The sequence below is a fragment of the Phyllobates terribilis genome, unplaced genomic scaffold (genome assembly GCF_046119375.1).
Source record: "Phyllobates terribilis strain yellow unplaced genomic scaffold, ASM4611937v1 Scaffold_27__1_contigs__length_16484149, whole genome shotgun sequence".
Classification (NCBI taxonomy): domain Eukaryota; kingdom Metazoa; phylum Chordata; class Amphibia; order Anura; family Dendrobatidae; genus Phyllobates; species Phyllobates terribilis.
The window spans coordinates 5,478,056-5,499,285 of record NW_027362787.1 but is presented as its reverse complement, the minus strand read 5'-3'; the positions used below and the strand labels follow the sequence as shown (position 1 = coordinate 5,499,285).

Below are 21,230 nucleotides of genomic sequence, written 5' to 3'. Positions count from 1 at the left end.
TCAACACCGTTGGAAGGGAGGAGAACCAATTAAGGCGGGGGGTGGGGTGGAACGAGCAGCTGTCTACCCTTAGCAGGAGGGCTCCTGATTACATACCTCTCCTGCTGCTGCTGCTGCTGGCTGTCCAGCAGCAGACTGAAGGTGGCTGCTGCTGTGCACAGGTATATAAAGGCTCAGAGCCTATTATGACACGCGCAGCCAGCGTTCCATTGCCACATTCCATCTACTGCAGGCAGGATACCTGGCTGGCTGAATGTCGCTGAGAAGCTCACAGAGACCGCCATAAGCAACAGTTTAACAGAATGCCACAGACTAATCAACCAAACTTTTTGGGTTGGGTTCTCTTTTATAGTCTGCAGGCATTAAATGAAAGAAGTCAGTGTTCCAGCAGAAGGAGACAACGTTTCAGAAAAGGCATTGTAGCAAACCAAAAAAGAAATTTTAAGCACAGCAGAGTAACCAGCGCACATACCTGTTAGCTCAGGTGAGTTTAAAAGGCTGCTGTTGATAACAAGGGCATTTGCTAAATAGATGGTGTGTGTGCAACAATATACTGAAAGGTCAATTATATTGTGCAGCTTATCTCACCACCTGTAGTTATTTAGGTGAAAGCTCCAAAATGCTTGCCTAATATGTCTGTTTATCCAAAAGGAAGTAAAAAGGGAGAGCTAGAAAGATAGCATTGCATCACATTACATGGCAATGCAATGCACAGTTGCTGAAGTTGAACCAAAATGAGCTTGTAATCTGGCTTCTGCAACTTTGAACATGAAAAATCCAATGAGGAGAAGAAAAGCAAAGCCAAAGAGTCCATCCCAAAATCCGACAAACAAGCAAAATGAACAAAAAACATTGAATTCAATTCTTTCTGATTTTAGAAACTGCATTAAAGAAGGGGTGCACCGGTCCTGGAGATACTGCAATACCAGGTCAATGCGTGGAGTGGACAGAGCAAGCTCTTTTTCCATCTCCCTGTTCTAAAAATCCATTTAATATATGGTCCCCAGATAGGGGACGTATCAGATATTAAACTGATAAGAACAGATACTACACTTGATCTTAGCCAAAAGGCCGAGAAGCGATAACCAGAATTGGTTTCAAACTACGGAGCCACCCAAGGATCCTGAAAAGTCCATTTGTGGAGATGAGCTCCTGGACTCCCGTTAAGAAGACATGTTGTCAACCTCTAGATCCCTTACATGCCTGCACTTTTCGGCTTGCTGCTGCTGCAATCCACGCGTTTTAGATCTGCATAACTCCACCTCTTTAAACACAGCACCTTCACCCCCTGCTGTTCCCACCCGCCTCAACACCGTTGGAAGGGTGGAGAACCAATTACGGCGGGGGGTGGGGTGGAACGAGCAGCTGTCTACCCTTAGCAGGAGGGCTCCTGATTACATACCTCTCCTGCTGCTGCTGCTGGCTGTCCAGCAGCAGACTGAAGGTGGCTGCTGCTGTGCACAGGTATATAAAGGCTCAGAGCCTATTATGACACGCGCAGCCAGCGTTCCATTGCCACATTCCATCTACTGCAGGCAGGATACCTGGCTGGCTGAATGTCGCTGAGAAGCTCACAGAGACCGCCATAAGCAACAGTTTAACAGAATGCCACAGACTAATCAACCAAACTTTTTGGGTTGGGTTCTCTTTTATAGTCTGCAGGCATTAAATGAAAGAAGTCAGTGTTCCAGCAGAAGGAGACAACGTTTCAGAAAAGGCATTGTAGCAAACCAAAAAAGAAATTTTAAGCGCAGCAGAGTAACCAGCGCACATACCTGTTAGCTCAGGTGAGTTTAAAAGGCTGCTGTTGATAACAAGGGCATTTGCTAAATAGATGGTGTGTGTGCAACAATATACTGAAAGGTCAATTATATTGTGCAGCTTATCTCACCACCTGTAGTTATTTAGTTGAAAGCTCCAAAATGCTTGCCTAATATGTCTGTTTATCCAAAAGGAAGTAAAAAGGGAGAGCTAGAAAGATAGCATTGCATCACATTACATGGCAATGCAATGCACAGTTGCTGAAGTTGAACCAAAATGAGCTTGTAATCTGGCTTCTGCAACTTTGAACATGAAAAATCCAATGAGGAGAAGAAAAGCAAAGCTAAAGAGTCCATCCCAAAATCCGACAAACAAGCAAAATGAACAAAAAACATTGAATTCAATTCTTTCTGATTTTAGAAACTGCATTAAAGAAGGGGTGCACCGGTCCTGGAGATACTGCAATACCAGGTCAATGCGTGGAGTGGACAGAGCAAGCTCTTTTTCCATCTCCCTGTTCTAAAAATCCATTTAATATATGGTCCCCAGATAGGGGACGTATCAGATATTAAACTGATAAGAACAGATACTACACTTGATCTTAGCCAAAAGGCCGAGAAGCGATAACCAGAATTGGTTTCAAACTACGGAGCCACCCAAGGATCCTGAAAAGTCCATTTGTTGAGATGAGCTCCTGGACTCCCGTTAAGAAGACATGTTGTCAACCTCTAGATCCCTTACATGCCTGCACTTTTCGGCTTGCTGCTGCTGCAATCCACGCGTTTTAGATCTGCATAACTCCACCTCTTTAAACACAGCACCTTCACCCCCTGCTGTTCCCACCCGCCTCAACACCGTTGGAAGGGAGGAGAACCAATTAAGGCGGGGGGTGGGGTGGAACGAGCAGCTGTCTACCCTTAGCAGGAGGGCTCCTGATTACATACCTCTCCTGCTGCTGCTGCTGCTGCTGGCTGTCCAGCAGCAGACTGAAGGTGGCTGCTGCTGTGCACAGGTATATAAAGGCTCAGAGCCTATTATGACACGCGCAGCCAGCGTTCCATTGCCACATTCCATCTACTGCAGGCAGGATACCTGGCTGGCTGAATGTCGCTGAGAAGCTCACAGAGACCGCCATAAGCAACAGTTTAACAGAATGCCACAGACTAATCAACCAAACTTTTTGGGTTGGGTTCTCTTTTATAGTCTGCAGGCATTAAATGAAAGAAGTCAGTGTTCCAGCAGAAGGAGACAATGTTTCAGAAAAGGCATTGTAGCAAACCAAAAAGAAATTTTAAGCGCAGCAGAGTAACCAGCGCACATACCTGTTAGCTCAGGTGAGTTTAAAAGGCTGCTGTTGATAACAAGGGCATTTGCTAAATAGATGGTGTGTGTGCAACAATATACTGAAAGGTCAATTATATTGTGCAGCTTATCTCACCACCTGTAGTTATTTAGGTGAAAGCTCCAAAATGCTTGCCTAATATGTCTGTTTATCCAAAAGGAAGTAAAAAGGGAGAGCTAGAAAGATAGCATTGCATCACATTACATGGCAATGCAATGCACAGTTGCTGAAGTTGAACCAAAATGAGCTTGTAATCTGGCTTCTGCAACTTTGAACATGAAAAATCCAATGAGGAGAAGAAAAGCAAAGCCAAAGAGTCCATCCCAAAATCCAACAAACAAGCAAAATGAACAAAAAACATTGAATTCAATTCTTTCTGATTTTAGAAACTGCATTAAAGAAGGGGTGCACCGGTCCTGGAGATACTGCAATACCAGGTCAATGCGTGGAGTGGACAGAGCAAGCTCTTTTTCCATCTCCCTGTTCTAAAAATCCATTTAATATATGGTCCCCAGATAGGGGACGTATCAGATATTAAACTGATAAGAACAGATACTACACTTGATCTTAGCCAAAAGGCCGAGAAGCGATAACCAGAATTGGTTTCAAACTACGGAGCCACCCAAGGATCCTGAAAAGTCCATTTGTGGAGATGAGCTCCTGGACTCCCGTTAAGAAGACATGTTGTCAACCTCTAGATCCCTTACATGCCTGCACTTTTCGGCTTGCTGCTGCTGCAATCCACGCGTTTTAGATCTGCATAACTCCACCTCTTTAAACACAGCACCTTCACCCCCTGCTGTTCCCACCCGCCTCAACACCGTTGGAAGGGAGGAGAACCAATTAAGGCGGGGGGTGGGGTGGAACGAGCAGCTGTCTACCCTTAGCAGGAGGGCTCCTGATTACATACCTCTCCTGCTGCTGCTGCTGCTGGCTGTCCAGCAGCAGACTGAAGGTGGCTGCTGCTGTGCACAGGTATATAAAGGCTCAGAGCCTATTATGACACGCGCAGCCAGCGTTCCATTGCCACATTCCATCTACTGCAGGCAGGATACCTGGCTGGCTGAATGTCGCTGAGAAGCTCACAGAGACCGCCATAAGCAACAGTTTAACAGAATGCCACAGACTAATCAACCAAACTTTTTGGGTTGGGTTCTCTTTTATAGTCTGCAGGCATTAAATGAAAGAAGTCAGTGTTCCAGCAGAAGGAGACAACGTTTCAGAAAAGGCATTGTAGCAAACCAAAAAAGAAATTTTAAGCGCAGCAGAGTAACCAGCGCACATACCTGTTAGCTCAGGTGAGTTTAAAAGGCTGCTGTTGATAACAAGGGCATTTGCTAAATAGATGGTGTGTGTGCAACAATATACTGAAAGGTCAATTATATTGTGCAGCTTATCTCACCACCTGTAGTTATTTAGGTGAAAGCTCCAAAATGCTTGCCTAATATGTCTGTTTATCCAAAAGGAAGTAAAAAGGGAGAGCTAGAAAGATAGCATTGCATCACATTACATGGCAATGCAATGCACAGTTGCTGAAGTTGAACCAAAATGAGCTTGTAATCTGGCTTCTGCAACATTGAACATGAAAAATCCAATGAGGAGAAGAAAAGCAAAGCCAAAGAGTCCATCCCAAAATCCGACAAACAAGCAAAATGAACAAAAAACATTGAATTCAATTCTTTCTGATTTTAGAAACTGCATTAAAGAAGGGGTACACCGGTCCTGGAGATACTGCAATACCAGGTCAATGTGTGGAGTGGACAGAGCAAGCTCTTTTTCCATCTCCCTGTTCTAAAAATCCATTTAATATATGGTCCCCAGATAGGGGACGTATCAGATATTAAACTGATAAGAACAGATACTACACTTGATCTTAGCCAAAAGGCCGAGAAGCGATAACCAGAATTGGTTTCAAACTACGGAGCCACCCAAGGATCCTGAAAAGTCCATTTGTGGAGATGAGCTCCTGGACTCCCGTTAAGAAGACATGTTGTCAACCTCTAGATCCCTTACATGCCTGCACTTTTCGGCTTGCTGCTGCTGCAATCCACGCGTTTTAGATCTGCATAACTCCACCTCTTTAAACACAGCACCTTCACCCCCTGCTGTTCCCACCCGCCTCAACACCATTGGAAGGGAGGAGAACCAATTTAGGCGGGGGGTGGGGTGGAACGAGCAGCTGTCTACCCTTAGCAGGAGGGCTCCTGATTACATACCTCTCCTGCTGCTGCTGCTGGCTGTCCAGCAGCAGACTGAAGGTGGCTGCTGCTGTGCACAGGTATATAAAGGCTCAGAGCCTATTATGACACGCGCAGCCAGCGTTCCATTGCCACATTCCATCTACTGCAGGCAGGATACCTGGCTGGCTGAATGTCGCTGAGAAGCTCACAGAGACCGCCATAAGCAACAGTTTAACAGAATGCCACAGACTAATCAACCAAACTTTTTGGGTTGGGTTCTCTTTTATAGTCTGCAGGCATTAAATGAAAGAAGTCAGTGTTCCAGCAGAAGGAGACAACGTTTCAGAAAAGGCATTGTAGCAAACCAAAAAAGAAATTTTAAGCGCAGCAGAGTAACCAGCGCACATACCTGTTAGCTCAGGTGAGTTTAAAAGGCTGCTGTTGATAACAAGGGCATTTGCTAAATAGATGGTGTGTGTGCAACAATATACTGAAAGGTCAATTATATTGTGCAGCTTATCTCACCACCTGTAGTTATTTAGGTGAAAGCTCCAAAATGCTTGCCTAATATGTCTGTTTATCCAAAAGGAAGTAAAAAGGGAGAGCTAGAAAGATAGCATTGCATCACATTACATGGCAATGCAATGCACAGTTGCTGAAGTTGAACCAAAATGAGCTTGTAATCTGGCTTCTGCAACTTTGAACATGAAAAATCCAATGAGGAGAAGAAAAGCAAAGCCAAAGAGTCCATCCCAAAATCCAACAAACAAGCAAAATGAACAAAAAACATTGAATTCAATTCTTTCTGATTTTAGAAACTGCATTAAAGAAGGGGTGCACCGGTCCTGGAGATACTGCAATACCAGGTCAATGCGTGGAGTGGACAGAGCAAGCTCTTTTTCCATCTCCCTGTTCTAAAAATCCATTTAATATATGGTCCCCAGATAGGGGACGTATCAGATATTAAACTGATAAGAACAGATACTACACTTGATCTTAGCCAAAAGGCCGAGAAGCGATAACCAGAATTGGTTTCAAACTACGGAGCCACCCAAGGATCCTGAAAAGTCCATTTGTGGAGATGAGCTCCTGGACTCCCGTTAAGAAGACATGTTGTCAACCTCTAGATCCCTTACATGCCTGCACTTTTCGGCTTGCTGCTGCTGCAATCCACGCGTTTTAGATCTGCATAACTCCACCTCTTAAAACACAGCACCTTCACCCCCTGCTGTTCCCACCCGCCTCAACACCGTTGGAAGGGAGGAGAACCAATTAAGGCGGGGGGTGGGGTGGAACGAGCAGCTGTCTACCCTTAGCAGGAGGGCTCCTGATTACATACCTCTCCTGCTGCTGCTGCTGCTGGCTGTCCAGCAGCAGACTGAAGGTGGCTGCTGCTGTGCACAGGTATATAAAGGCTCAGAGCCTATTATGACACGCGCAGCCAGCGTTCCATTGCCACATTCCATCTACTGCAGGCAGGATACCTGGCTGGCTGAATGTCGCTGAGAAGCTCACAGAGACGGCCATAAGCAACAGTTTAACAGAATGCCACAGACTAATCAACCAAACTTTTTGGGTTGGGTTCTCTTTTATAGTCTGCAGGCATTAAATGAAAGAAGTCAGTGTTCCAGCAGAAGGAGACAACGTTTCAGAAAAGGCATTGTAGCAAACCAAAAAAGAAATTTTAAGCGCAGCAGAGTAACCAGCGCACATACCTGTTAGCTCAGGTGAGTTTAAAAGGCTGCTGTTGATAACAAGGGCATTTGCTAAATAGATGGTGTGTGTGCAACAATATACTGAAAGGTCAATTATATTGTGCAGCTTATCTCACCACCTGTAGTTATTTAGGTGAAAGCTCCAAAATGCTTGCCTAATATGTCTGTTTATCCAAAAGGAAGTAAAAAGGGAGAGCTAGAAAGATAGCATTGCATCACATTACATGGCAATGCAATGCACAGTTGCTGAAGTTGAACCAAAATGAGCTTGTAATCTGGCTTCTGCAACTTTGAACATGAAAAATCCAATGAGGAGAAGAAAAGCAAAGCCAAAGAGTCCATCCCAAAATCCGACAAACAAGCAAAATGAACAAAAAACATTGAATTCAATTCTTTCTGATTTTAGAAACTGCATTAAAGAAGGGGTGCACCGGTCCTGGAGATACTGCAATACCAGGTCAATGCGTGGAGTGGACAGAGCAAGCTCTTTTTCCATCTCCCTGTTCTAAAAATCCATTTAATATATGGTCCCCAGATAGGGGACGTATCAGATATTAAACTGATAAGAACAGATACTACACTTGATCTTAGCCAAAAGGCCGAGAAGCGATAACCAGAATTGGTTTCAAACTACGGAGCCACCCAAGGATCCTGAAAAGTCCATTTGTGGAGATGAGCTCCTGGACTCCCGTTAAGAAGACATGTTGTCAACCTCTAGATCCCTTACATGCCTGCACTTTTCGGCTTGCTGCTGCTGCAATCCACACGTTTTAGATCTGCATAACTCCACCTCTTTAAACACAGCACCTTCACCCCCTGCTGTTCCCACCCGCCTCAACACCGTTGGAAGGGAGGAGAACCAATTAAGGCGGGGGGTGGGGTGGAACGAGCAGCTGTCTACCCTTAGCAGGAGGGCTCCTGATTACATACCTCTCCTGCTGCTGCTGCTGCTGGCTGTCCAGCAGCAGACTGAAGGTGGCTGCTGCTGTGCACAGGTATATAAAGGCTCAGAGCCTATTATGACACGCGCAGCCAGCGTTCCATTGCCACATTCCATCTACTGCAGGCAGGATACCTGGCTGGCTGAATGTCGCTGAGAAGCTCACAGAGACCGCCATAAGCAACAGTTTAACAGAATGCCACAGACTAATCAACCAAACTTTTTGGGTTGGGTTCTCTTTTATAGTCTGCAGGCATTAAATGAAAGAAGTCAGTGTTCCAGCAGAAGGAGACAACGTTTCAGAAAAGGCATTGTAGCAAACCAAAAAAGAAATTTTAAGCGCAGCAGAGTAACCAGCGCACATACCTGTTAGCTCAGGTGAGTTTAAAAGGCTGCTGTTGATAACAAGGGCATTTGCTAAATAGATGGTGTGTGTGCAACAATATACTGAAAGGTCAATTATATTGTGCAGCTTATCTCACCACCTGTAGTTATTTAGGTGAAAGCTCCAAAATGCTTGCCTAATATGTCTGTTTATCCAAAAGGAAGTAAAAAGGGAGAGCTAGAAAGATAGCATTGCATCACATTACATGGCAATGCAATGCACAGTTGCTGAAGTTGAACCAAAATGAGCTTGTAATCTGGCTTCTGCAACTTTGAACATGAAAAATCCAATGAGGAGAAGAAAAGCAAAGCCAAAGAGTCCATCCCAAAATCCGACAAACAAGCAAAATGAACAAAAAACATTGAATTCAATTCTTTCTGATTTTAGAAACTGCATTAAAGAAGGGGTGCACCGGTCCTGGAGATACTGCAATACCAGGTCAATGCGTGGAGTGGACAGAGCAAGCTCTTTTTCCATCTCCCTGTTCTAAAAATCCATTTAATATATGGTCCCCAGATAGGGGACGTATCAGATATTAAACTGATAAGAACAGATACTACACTTGATCTTAGCCAAAAGGCCGAGAAGCGATAACCAGAATTGGTTTCAAACTACGGAGCCACCCAAGGATCCTGAAAAGTCCATTTGTGGAGATGAGCTCCTGGACTCCCGTTAAGAAGACATGTTGTCAACCTCTAGATCCCTTACATGCCTGCACTTTTCGGCTTGCTGCTGCTGCAATCCACGCGTTTTAGATCTGCATAACTCCACCTCTTTAAACACAGCACCTTCACCCCCTGCTGTTCCCACCCGCCTCAACACCGTTGGAAGGGAGGAGAACCAATTAAGGCGGGGGGTGGGGTGGAACGAGCAGCTGTCTACCCTTAGCAGGAGGGCTCCTGATTACATACCTCTCCTGCTGCTGCTGCTGCTGGCTGTCCAGCAGCAGACTGAAGGTGGCTGCTGCTGTGCACAGGTATATAAAGGCTCAGAGCCTATTATGACACGCGCAGCCAGCGTTCCATTGCCACATTCCATCTACTGCAGGCAGGATACCTGGCTGGCTGAATGTCGCTGAGAAGCTCACAGAGACCGCCATAAGCAACAGTTTAACAGAATGCCACAGACTAATCAACCAAACTTTTTGGGTTGGGTTCTCTTTTATAGTCTGCAGGCATTAAATGAAAGAAGTCAGTGTTCCAGCAGAAGGAGACAACGTTTCAGAAAAGGCATTGTAGCAAACCAAAAAAGAAATTTTAAGCGCAGCAGAGTAACCAGCGCACATACCTGTTAGCTCAGGTGAGTTTAAAAGGCTGCTGTTGATAACAAGGGCATTTGCTAAATAGATGGTGTGTGTGCAACAATATACTGAAAGGTCAATTATATTGTGCAGCTTATCTCACCACCTGTAGTTATTTAGGTGAAAGCTCCAAAATGCTTGCCTAATATGTCTGTTTATCCAAAAGGAAGTAAAAAGGGAGAGCTAGAAAGATAGCATTGCATCACATTACATGGCAATGCAATGCACAGTTGCTGAAGTTGAACCAAAATGAGCTTGTAATCTGGCTTCTGCAACTTTGAACATGAAAAATCCAATGAGGAGAAGAAAAGCAAAGCCAAAGAGTCCATCCCAAAATCCGACAAACAAGCAAAATGAACAAAAAACATTGAATTCAATTCTTTCTGATTTTAGAAACTGCATTAAAGAAGGGGTGCACCGGTCCTGGAGATACTGCAATACCAGGTCAATGCGTGGAGTGGACAGAGCAAGCTCTTTTTCCATCTCCCTGTTCTAAAAATCCATTTAATATATGGTCCCCAGATAGGGGACGTATCAGATATTAAACTGATAAGAACAGATTTTTTTTTTTTTTTTTTTTTTTTAAAACCTATTCAGGTTAAAATTAAAGTCCACTCCACAGTCCTCTTCTCCCCAAAGGGAGACAAGACGTGGACTCCAACTTAAATCATCATCAGGTTTTGGTACTTTTAATGTCAGAAAAAAAAATTACAAAAATACAACAATACTTACAAAGAAAGAAATGTTTCAGAACCTGAATGGATACCAAAAAAATAAAAATTAAATTATAACTGTATTAACAACAGTAATAACATCAAGTAAAATACTTGTAACCATTATCAAAAGCATGAACCCCAACCCAACTCAGAACCTTAAGGGACAAATCTTCAACCCTTGATGCTGAAAAAACTTGTTTCGATACACCATCTGGTATCCTATATTTCACACAAAAAACATTTTTATCTCTTATTAGTTCTTTCCTAACATTCTCTATAAGATAGTCCAAACGTTTCTCATCATACAACTTACGGTACAACCGGTTAAAATATTCTGCATTCTTTATAAACATAGGTTGTTGAAAAACAACTATATTTTCTTCCATTGCCACCTCCACTTCCTGTTCCTTTCTCTTTTCTTGCTTTTTAACCTTACCACGGCCAGTTCCCTGACTTACACCTCCCATTTCACTCTCTACCCTATCCCCCCAATCTACTCTTGTTTTCTCCATCTCCCTCTGCACTCCTACAGGTTTGCTTTCTTTTCCCTTTACCACCAACACCTTTTCTACACTTTCCTCCTTTCTCTCTACCAAAACCTTTTTAACCACTACCTCCTTCTCTTTATTTCTTTTCCTCTTTGGGCAATTCTTAAAAACATGCGTATCTTCCTGACACAAGTTGCACTTCCTCCGATCTTTACAATCCTTTGACTCATGATCACCTTTTTTGCAAAAACCACATACACCACCCGAACAATTTTCCTTTCCATGCCCGTATTGACGACAAACTCGACAAAAAGTGGGTATACCACTGAAAAAAATATCACCATTTATATTACCCAACTTAAACCTAGCTGGGGGAAGCAACACAGTCCCCTGCTCATCTTCTTTGAAACGGACCAAAAATTTCCACTTCGAAGTCCAAAAACCAAATTCATTATAAATCTTCCCTTTTGGTGTTACTGACAAACAAAAAAACTCCAAAAATGTAAGAACATCCTCTTCGTCCACCAATGGAGAGTACATTTTAACAATGATCCATTTATCTCTAACGGGGAAGTGTGGCATTACACTTATCCCCTCCATTCTTTTATCCTGGCTTGCAGTCATTTTCCTTAGATATCCTTCAAAAAAAACTTTGTCAACAAAAACTATATCATAAACACCCCTCCTGGGGTAGTCCATTATCGCCAACACTTCTTCTGTCTTCAAACCAAAAAGATCCACAAGAACTTGACTCATCACATACCTAAAATCCTTTTGATCTCGAAAGTTCTCCTGAACAACCAAACGAATAGAATTCTGCACCTTAGCGAATTCAGGCACATGATCTTCCTCTCCTTCATGTGATGCTGCAGACATCTTCTTCACAAACAGGTTCTCCTCTTCTCAATAGAAACCTTCAACACCGAAGTGCCAGGTAGATGATCGCCTCCCGTTGCCCGGGGACTAATCCGACTCCCTAATAGCAGCAGGGAGGTGAAGCCCTGCTGAAAAACAGAGCGATCCCTCCAGGCCAAGGAGCCGGGTACCCCGAGCACCTCTCAGCCAAGACCAAGGCAGCAGCCGCTAGATCACTGCACTTGATCTTAGCCAAAAGGCCGAGAAGCGATAACCAGAATTGGTTTCAAACTACGGAGCCACCCAAGGATCCTGAAAAGTCCATTTGTGGAGATGAGCTCCTGGACTCCCGTTAAGAAGACATGTTGTCAACCTCTAGATCCCTTACATGCCTGCACTTTTCGGCTTGCTGCTGCTGCAATCCACGCGTTTTAGATCTGCATAACTCCACCTCTTTAAACACAGCACCTTCACCCCCTGCTGTTCCCACCCGCCTCAACACCGTTGGAAGGGAGGAGAACCAATTAAGGCGGGGGGTGGGGTGGAACGAGCAGCTGTCTACCCTTAGCAGGAGGGCTCCTGATTACATACCTCTCCTGCTGCTGCTGCTGGCTGTCCAGCAGCAGACTGAAGGTGGCTGCTGCTGTGCACAGGTATATAAAGGCTCAGAGCCTATTATGACACGCGCAGCCAGCGTTCCATTGCCACATTCCATCTACTGCAGGCAGGATACCTGGCTGGCTGAATGTCGCTGAGAAGCTCACAGAGACCGCCATAAGCAACAGTTTAACAGAATGCCACAGACTAATCAACCAAACTTTTTGGGTTGGGTTCTCTTTTATAGTCTGCAGGCATTAAATGAAAGAAGTCAGTGTTCCAGCAGAAGGAGACAACGTTTCAGAAAAGGCATTGTAGCAAACCAAAAAAGAAATTTTAAGCGCAGCAGAGTAACCAGCGCACATACCTGTTAGCTCAGGTGAGTTTAAAAGGCTGCTGTTGATAACAAGGGCATTTGCTAAATAGATGGTGTGTGTGCAACAATATACTGAAAGGTCAATTATATTGTGCAGCTTATCTCACCACCTGTAGTTATTTAGGTGAAAGCTCCAAAATGCTTGCCTAATATGTCTGTTTATCCAAAAGGAAGTAAAAAGGGAGAGCTAGAAAGATAGCATTGCATCACATTACATGGCAATGCAATGCACAGTTGCTGAAGTTGAACCAAAATGAGCTTGTAATCTGGCTTCTGCAACTTTGAACATGAAAAATCCAATGAGGAGAAGAAAAGCAAAGCCAAAGAGTCCATCCCAAAATCCGACAAACAAGCAAAATGAACAAAAAACATTGAATTCAATTCTTTCTGATTTTAGAAACTGCATTAAAGAAGGGGTGCACCGGTCCTGGAGATACTGCAATACCAGGTCAATGCGTGGAGTGGACAGAGCAAGCTCTTTTTCCATCTCCCTGTTCTAAAAATCCATTTAATATATGGTCCCCAGATAGGGGACGTATCAGATATTAAACTGATAAGAACAGATTTTTTTTTTTTTTTTTTTTTTTTAAAACCTATTCAGGTTAAAATTAAAGTCCACTCCACAGTCCTCTTCTCCCCAAAGGGAGACAAGACGTGGACTCCAACTTAAATCATCATCAGGTTTTGGTACTTTTAATGTCAGAAAAAAAAATTACAAAAATACAACAATACTTACAAAGAAAGAAATGTTTCAGAACCTGAATGGATACCAAAAAAATAAAAATTAAATTATAACTGTATTAACAACAGTAATAACATCAAGTAAAATACTTGTAACCATTATCAAAAGCATGAACCCCAACCCAACTCAGAACCTTAAGGGACAAATCTTCAACCCTTGATGCTGAAAAAACTTGTTTCGATACACCATCTGGTATCCTATATTTCACACAAAAAACATTTTTATCTCTTATTAGTTCTTTCCTAACATTCTCTATAAGATAGTCCAAACGTTTCTCATCATACAACTTACGGTACAACCGGTTAAAATATTCTGCATTCTTTATAAACATAGGTTGTTGAAAAACAACTATATTTTCTTCCATTGCCACCTCCACTTCCTGTTCCTTTCTCTTTTCTTGCTTTTTAACCTTACCACGGCCAGTTCCCTGACTTACACCTCCCATTTCACTCTCTACCCTATCCCCCCAATCTACTCTTGTTTTCTCCATCTCCCTCTGCACTCCTACAGGTTTGCTTTCTTTTCCCTTTACCACCAACACCTTTTCTACACTTTCCTCCTTTCTCTCTACCAAAACCTTTTTAACCACTACCTCCTTCTCTTTATTTCTTTTCCTCTTTGGGCAATTCTTAAAAACATGCGTATCTTCCTGACACAAGTTGCACTTCCTCCGATCTTTACAATCCTTTGACTCATGATCACCTTTTTTGCAAAAACCACATACACCACCCGAACAATTTTCCTTTCCATGCCCGTATTGACGACAAACTCGACAAAAAGTGGGTATACCACTGAAAAAAATATCACCATTTATATTACCCAACTTAAACCTAGCTGGGGGAAGCAACACAGTCCCCTGCTCATCTTCTTTGAAACGGACCAAAAATTTCCACTTCGAAGTCCAAAAACCAAATTCATTATAAATCTTCCCTTTTGGTGTTACTGACAAACAAAAAAACTCCAAAAATGTAAGAACATCCTCTTCGTCCACCAATGGAGAGTACATTTTAACAATGATCCATTTATCTCTAACGGGGAAGTGTGGCATTACACTTATCCCCTCCATTCTTTTATCCTGGCTTGCAGTCATTTTCCTTAGATATCCTTCAAAAAAAACTTTGTCAACAAAAACTATATCATAAACACCCCTCCTGGGGTAGTCCATTATCGCCAACACTTCTTCTGTCTTCAAACCAAAAAGATCCACAAGAACTTGACTCATCACATACCTAAAATCCTTTTGATCTCGAAAGTTCTCCTGAACAACCAAACGAATAGAATTCTGCACCTTAGCGAATTCAGGCACATGATCTTCCTCTCCTTCATGTGATGCTGCAGACATCTTCTTCACAAACAGGTTCTCCTCTTCTCAATAGAAACCTTCAACACCGAAGTGCCAGGTAGATGATCGCCTCCCGTTGCCCGGGGACTAATCCGACTCCCTAATAGCAGCAGGGAGGTGAAGCCCTGCTGAAAAACAGAGCGATCCCCCCAGGCCAAGGAGCCGGGTACCCCGAGCACCTCTCAGCCAAGACCAAGGCAGCAGCCGCTAGATCACTGCACTTGATCTTAGCCAAAAGGCCGAGAAGCGATAACCAGAATTGGTTTCAAACTACGGAGCCACCCAAGGATCCTGAAAAGTCCATTTGTGGAGATGAGCTCCTGGACTCCCGTTAAGAAGACATGTTGTCAACCTCTAGATCCCTTACATGCCTGCACTTTTCGGCTTGCTGCTGCTGCAATCCACGCGTTTTAGATCTGCATAACTCCACCTCTTTAAACACAGCACCTTCACCCCCTGCTGTTCCCACCCGCCTCAACACCGTTGGAAGGGAGGAGAACCAATTAAGGCGGGGGGTGGGGTGGAACGAGCAGCTGTCTACCCTTAGCAGGAGGGCTCCTGATTACATACCTCTCCTGCTGCTGCTGCTGCTGGCTGTCCAGCAGCAGACTGAAGGTGGCTGCTGCTGTGCACAGGTATATAAAGGCTCAGAGCCTATTATGACACGCGCAGCCAGCGTTCCATTGCCACATTCCATCTACTGCAGGCAGGATACCTGGCTGGCTGAATGTCGCTGAGAAGCTCACAGAGACGGCCATAAGCAACAGTTTAACAGAATGCCACAGACTAATCAACCAAACTTTTTGGGTTGGGTTCTCTTTTATAGTCTGCAGGCATTAAATGAAAGAAGTCAGTGTTCCAGCAGAAGGAGACAACGTTTCAGAAAAGGCATTGTAGCAAACCAAAAAAGAAATTTTAAGCGCAGCAGAGTAACCAGCGCACATACCTGTTAGCTCAGGTGAGTTTAAAAGGCTGCTGTTGATAACAAGGGCATTTGCTAAATAGATGGTGTGTGTGCAACAATATACTGAAAGGTCAATTATATTGTGCAGCTTATCTCACCACCTGTAGTTATTTAGGTGAAAGCTCCAAAATGCTTGCCTAATATGTCTGTTTATCCAAAAGGAAGTAAAAAGGGAGAGCTAGAAAGATAGCATTGCATCACATTACATGGCAATGCAATGCACAGTTGCTGAAGTTGAACCAAAATGAGCTTGTAATCTGGCTTCTGCAACTTTGAACATGAAAAATCCAATGAGGAGAAGAAAAGCAAAGCCAAAGAGTCCATCCCAAAATCCGACAAACAAGCAAAATGAACAAAAAACATTGAATTCAATTCTTTCTGATTTTAGAAACTGCATTAAAGAAGGGGTGCACCGGTCCTGGAGATACTGCAATACCAGGTCAATGCGTGGAGTGGACAGAGCAAGCTCTTTTTCCATCTCCCTGTTCTAAAAATCCATTTAATATATGGTCCCCAGATAGGGGACGTATCAGATATTAAACTGATAAGAACAGATACTACACTTGATCTTAGCCAAAAGGCCGAGAAGCGATAACCAGAATTGGTTTCAAACTACGGAGCCACCCAAGGATCCTGAAAAGTCCATTTGTGGAGATGAGCTCCTGGACTCCCGTTAAGAAGACATGTTGTCAACCTCTAGATCCCTTACATGCCTGCACTTTTCGGCTTGCTGCTGCTGCAATCCACGCGTTTTAGATCTGCATAACTCCACCTCTTTAAACACAGCACCTTCACCCCCTGCTGTTCCCACCCGCCTCAACACCGTTGGAAGGGAGGAGAACCAATTAAGGCGGGGGGTGGGGTGGAACGAGCAGCTGTCTACCCTTAGCAGGAGGGCTCCTGATTACATACCTCTCCTGCTGCTGCTGCTGCTGCTGGCTGTCCAGCAGCAGACTGAAGGTGGCTGCTGCTGTGCACAGGTATATAAAGGCTCAGAGCCTATTATGACACGCGCAGCCAGCGTTCCATTGCCACATTCCATCTACTGCAGGCAGGATACCTGGCTGGCTGAATGTCGCTGAGAAGCTCACAGAGACCGCCATAAGCAACAGTTTAACAGAATGCCACAGACTAATCAACCAAACTTTTTGGGTTGGGTTCTCTTTTATAGTCTGCAGGCATTAAATGAAAGAAGTCAGTGTTCCAGCAGAAGGAGACAACGTTTCAGAAAAGGCAGTGTAGCAAACCAAAAAAGAAATTTTAAGCGCAGCAGAGTAACCAGCGCACATACCTGTTAGCTCAGGTGAGTTTAAAAGGCTGCTGTTGATAACAAGGGCATTTGCTAAATAGATGGTGTGTGTGCAACAATATACTGAAAGGTCAATTATATTGTGCAGCTTATCTCACCACCTGTAGTTATTTAGGTGAAAGCTCCAAAATGCTTGCCTAATATGTCTGTTTATCCAAAAGGAAGTAAAAAGGGAGAGCTAGAAAGATAGCATTGCATCACATTACATGGCAATGCAATGCACAGTTGCTGAAGTTGAACCAAAATGAGCTTGTAATCTGGCTTCTGCAACTTTGAACATGAAAAATCCAATGAGGAGAAGAAAAGCAAAGCCAAAGAGTCCATCCCAAAATCCGACAAACAAGCAAAATGAACAAAAAACATTGAATTCAATTCTTTCTGATTTTAGAAACTGCATTAAAGAAGGGGTGCACCGGTCCTGGAGATACTGCAATACCAGGTCAATGCGTGGAGTGGACAGAGCAAGCTCTTTTTCCATCTCCCTGTTCTAAAAATCCATTTAATATATGGTCCCCAGATAGGGGACGTATCAGATATTAAACTGATAAGAACAGATACTACACTTGATCTTAGCCAAAAGGCCGAGAAGCGATAACCAGAATTGGTTTCAAACTACGGAGCCACCCAAGGATCCTGAAAAGTCCATTTGTGGAGATGAGCTCCTGGACTCCCGTTAAGAAGACATGTTGTCAACCTCTAGATCCCTTACATGCCTGCACTTTTCGGCTTGCTGCTGCTGCAATCCACGCGTTTTAGATCTGCATAACTCCACCTCTTTAAACACAGCACCTTCACCCCCTGCTGTTCCCACCCGCCTCAACACCGTTGGAAGGGAGGAGAACCAATTAAGGCGGGGGGGTGGGGTGGAACGAGCAGCTGTCTACCCTTAGCAGGAGGGCTCCTGATTACATACCTCTCCTGCTGCTGCTGCTGGCTGTCCAGCAGCAGACTGAAGGTGGCTGCTGCTGTGCACAGGTATATAAAGGCTCAGAGCCTATTATGACACGCGCAGCCAGCGTTCCATTGCCACATTCCATCTACTGCAGGCAGGATACCTGGCTGGCTGAATGTCGCTGAGAAGCTCACAGAGACCGCCATAAGCAACAGTTTAACAGAATGCCACAGACTAATCAACCAAACTTTTTGGGTTGGGTTCTCTTTTATAGTCTGCAGGCATTAAATGAAAGAAGTCAGTGTTCCAGCAGAAGGAGACAACGTTTCAGAAAAGGCATTGTAGCAAACCAAAAAAGAAATTTTAAGCGCAGCAGAGTAACCAGCGCACATACCTGTTAGCTCAGGTGAGTTTAAAAGGCTGCTGTTGATAACAAGGGCATTTGCTAAATAGATGGTGTGTGTGCAACAATATACTGAAAGGTCAATTATATTGTGCAGCTTATCTCACCACCTGTAGTTATTTAGGTGAAAGCTCCAAAATGCTTGCCTAATATGTCTGTTTATCCAAAAGGAAGTAAAAAGGGAGAGCTAGAAAGATAGCATTGCATCACATTACATGGCAATGCAATGCACAGTTGCTGAAGTTGAACCAAAATGAGCTTGTAATCTGGCTTCTGCAACTTTGAACATGAAAAATCCAATGAGGAGAAGAAAAGCAAAGCCAAAGAGTCCATCCCAAAATCCGACAAACAAGCAAAATGAACAAAAAACATTGAATTCAATTCTTTCTGATTTTAGAAACTGCATTAAAGAAGGGGTGCACCGGTCCTGGAGATACTGCAATACCAGGTCAATGCGTGGAGTGGACAGAGCAAGCTCTTTTTCCATCTCCCTGTTCTAAAAATCCATTTAATATATGGTCCCCAGATAGGGGACGTATCAGATATTAAACTGATAAGAACAGATAAGGTTTCAACGCAATTTTATTGATTCAAAAGTATATTTACAAAGGTTTTAAAAAAGAACATTTATAACATTACAATAAAATGATAAAACATGATAATAATCAATTCAAGTTTTTTGTAAAAACACAATTTACCATCATAAAACCATTGTAACAATTAAGAAAATCATAATTACAGATGTACTTGGGTTTATTTAATTACCACTAATTGTGTTCCATAATTGTACACACCACATAGAAGCCGCTTCTTTTGCTCCATACAGTTTTTTATCTCTGAGATAGTAAATATACATTTCACTTAAAGCAATTTTTATACAGTCTGTTGAATCAATATGATCATGTTTGAAGAGTAAAATATTTCTAACTTTCCACATGGCATTTTTAAAACAATTAATAATAATCCAGGCAACTCGGAATTGTTTAAAATTTGGACACTTAAAAAGACCATAAAAGACATAAAAGTGATTAAAATCTTTCAGGCCACATGCCCATTTTAAAAGTGGGCCTACCTTTCTCCAAACCTCCTGTGCAAAATGACAATTCCAAAAGAGATGCAATACAGACTCACTTTCCCCGCATATATCTCTTGGACATTTGGCTCTCGCCACCAGCCCCCGCCTATGTTGAAACTCACGGGTAGGGAGGCACTGGTGGACGATAGCCCAGGCAAGGTCCTTGTGTACATTTGCAAGATATTTCCCGTACACATTTCGCCACACCGTTTTGGACCTTGCCTGTGAAAAATTGGAGACAGGAATTGTGTCCTCAGAGTGTCTGCAAGCAATAGATACCTTCCTTTGGTCCCCCAATATATCAGGCTCCAATTCCTGGAGACCTAAAAGTCTGACCGTTTTCTCAAGTATCACATACTGTTTAGGTGGGCACAGGAGCACAGGAGAACTTAAAGGTAGGCTAAACCACCTTTTAAAAATCATTCCTGCTGCATATTTTAAAAAATAACTAAAAATGCCATCAGATTTAAAAACCTTAAAACAGAAGCAGAAATACTTTATATGGAAAAAGGTAAAAAAATTGGGTACATCTTTACCTCCATTAGATTTACATTTGTACATCAGATCTCTTTTTAACTTTTCCATTTTTGAACCCCATAAAAACATAAAAACAATTCTTGTTACTTTCTTGATTTGTAAATTGGAAGGGGGAAACACCATTGCAACATACAACATAATGGGAATTAAAACAGCTTTAATAATTAAAATTTTACCTTCCATACTAAGGTTCCTTAAATTCCACAATGAGATCTTTTTTACTATTTTATCCATTGCAGAGTCCCAGTTAGGGTCCCCCTCATTGGCTTGGTTAAAAATAATTCCTAAAATTTTTATGTGATTTTTCTGTATCACTATCCCAGGGGTCAAAGAGGAGTCCCATCCCCCCACATTAAAACAGTCACATTTATCTATATTTAATTTAAAACCTGAGGCTTCACAGAAAAATTGTGTGTTTCTCAATACCCTCCTCAGAGATGTGGAATCTGGACATAGTATGGTAACATCATCCATGTAACTTAGGGCTTTAAGTTGCATACCCCTACTCCCGGGAATAGGTACCCCTTTAATTACTTTATCTTTTCTCAGTATGGTTAATAGTGGTTCCATAACACAGATAAAGAGCAGTGGTGAGAGAGGGCACCCTTGTTTCACCCCTGATAATAGAGGAACCCCCTTCGTTAAAAACCCATTTACAGAAATTTGACTAAAACAAGAATGATATAAAAGCATAATGCGGGTTAAAATTTTCTCTGGAAACGCCATTTTTTTAAGAACCATAAAAAGAAATTCATGCGATACCCTGTCAAAAGCTTTTTCAAAGTCTAAGGATAAAATAGCAAGGTTTTGACTTCTCTCTTTTGAATACCATATGGTATCCCTAATTATGTTGAGGGACTCAGCTATGGTTCTTCCGGGAACACCACATACCTGGTTAGGGTGAATTAATTTGGCTATAAAGGGTTTTAAACGGACTGCAATAAGTTTAGCTAAAATTTTATAATCAAGGTTTAAAAGCGTAATAGGCCGCCAGTTTTTAAGTTGGCTCCTATCCCCTTTTTTATATATTAAAGATACCAGACCTCTCCTCCAAGATGGGGGTAATTTATTAGTATTAAAAGCTTCTTTAAACAATAAAAACATATCGTTCTTTAAAATTCCCCAAAAAGTCAGATAAAACTCAATCGGTAGACCGTCTTCCCCAGGGGCTTTCCCACTGGAGAAACTTTTAAAAATCTGTAAAAGTTCCTCACTGGTGAGATCCCTAGATAAAATACCCTGGTCTAAAATATCTAACTTAAAATCAAGGGAATTAATAGCATACTCTAAAAAGGATGGATCTATAACTTT

The 21,230-nt window shown here is 42.8% G+C and overlaps 12 non-coding genes across 12 annotated transcripts; all 12 read right to left on the bottom strand.

The window, feature by feature from the left end:
- Positions 1 to 892: 892 nt before the first annotated feature.
- On the bottom strand, positions 893 to 1,083 carry LOC141177927 (U2 spliceosomal RNA). Its single transcript, XR_012254436.1, has one exon. It is a non-coding gene; the product is annotated as a U2 spliceosomal RNA (small nuclear RNA).
- A 1,112-nt stretch (positions 1,084 to 2,195) lies between these two features.
- On the bottom strand, positions 2,196 to 2,386 carry LOC141177914 (U2 spliceosomal RNA). Its single transcript, XR_012254429.1, has one exon. It is a non-coding gene; the product is annotated as a U2 spliceosomal RNA (small nuclear RNA).
- A 1,117-nt stretch (positions 2,387 to 3,503) lies between these two features.
- LOC141177901 (U2 spliceosomal RNA) lies at positions 3,504 to 3,694 on the bottom strand. The gene has a single exon (XR_012254421.1). It is a non-coding gene; the product is annotated as a U2 spliceosomal RNA (small nuclear RNA).
- A 1,115-nt stretch (positions 3,695 to 4,809) lies between these two features.
- LOC141177351 (U2 spliceosomal RNA) lies at positions 4,810 to 5,000 on the bottom strand. The gene has a single exon (XR_012253953.1). It is a non-coding gene; the product is annotated as a U2 spliceosomal RNA (small nuclear RNA).
- Positions 5,001 to 6,112: 1,112 nt separating this feature from the next.
- On the bottom strand, positions 6,113 to 6,303 carry LOC141177889 (U2 spliceosomal RNA). Its single transcript, XR_012254413.1, has one exon. It is a non-coding gene; the product is annotated as a U2 spliceosomal RNA (small nuclear RNA).
- Positions 6,304 to 7,418: 1,115 nt separating this feature from the next.
- LOC141177876 (U2 spliceosomal RNA) lies at positions 7,419 to 7,609 on the bottom strand. The gene has a single exon (XR_012254404.1). It is a non-coding gene; the product is annotated as a U2 spliceosomal RNA (small nuclear RNA).
- Positions 7,610 to 8,724: 1,115 nt separating this feature from the next.
- On the bottom strand, positions 8,725 to 8,915 carry LOC141177864 (U2 spliceosomal RNA). Its single transcript, XR_012254393.1, has one exon. It is a non-coding gene; the product is annotated as a U2 spliceosomal RNA (small nuclear RNA).
- A 1,115-nt stretch (positions 8,916 to 10,030) lies between these two features.
- Positions 10,031 to 10,216, bottom strand: LOC141177762 (U2 spliceosomal RNA). Its single transcript, XR_012254318.1, has one exon. It is a non-coding gene; the product is annotated as a U2 spliceosomal RNA (small nuclear RNA).
- Positions 10,217 to 13,066: 2,850 nt separating this feature from the next.
- LOC141177761 (U2 spliceosomal RNA) lies at positions 13,067 to 13,252 on the bottom strand. The gene has a single exon (XR_012254317.1). It is a non-coding gene; the product is annotated as a U2 spliceosomal RNA (small nuclear RNA).
- Positions 13,253 to 16,105: 2,853 nt separating this feature from the next.
- Positions 16,106 to 16,296, bottom strand: LOC141177852 (U2 spliceosomal RNA). Its single transcript, XR_012254388.1, has one exon. It is a non-coding gene; the product is annotated as a U2 spliceosomal RNA (small nuclear RNA).
- Positions 16,297 to 17,414: 1,118 nt separating this feature from the next.
- Positions 17,415 to 17,605, bottom strand: LOC141177840 (U2 spliceosomal RNA). The gene has a single exon (XR_012254377.1). It is a non-coding gene; the product is annotated as a U2 spliceosomal RNA (small nuclear RNA).
- A 1,113-nt stretch (positions 17,606 to 18,718) lies between these two features.
- Positions 18,719 to 18,907, bottom strand: LOC141177790 (U2 spliceosomal RNA). The gene has a single exon (XR_012254340.1). It is a non-coding gene; the product is annotated as a U2 spliceosomal RNA (small nuclear RNA).
- Positions 18,908 to 21,230: the final 2,323 nt, after the last annotated feature.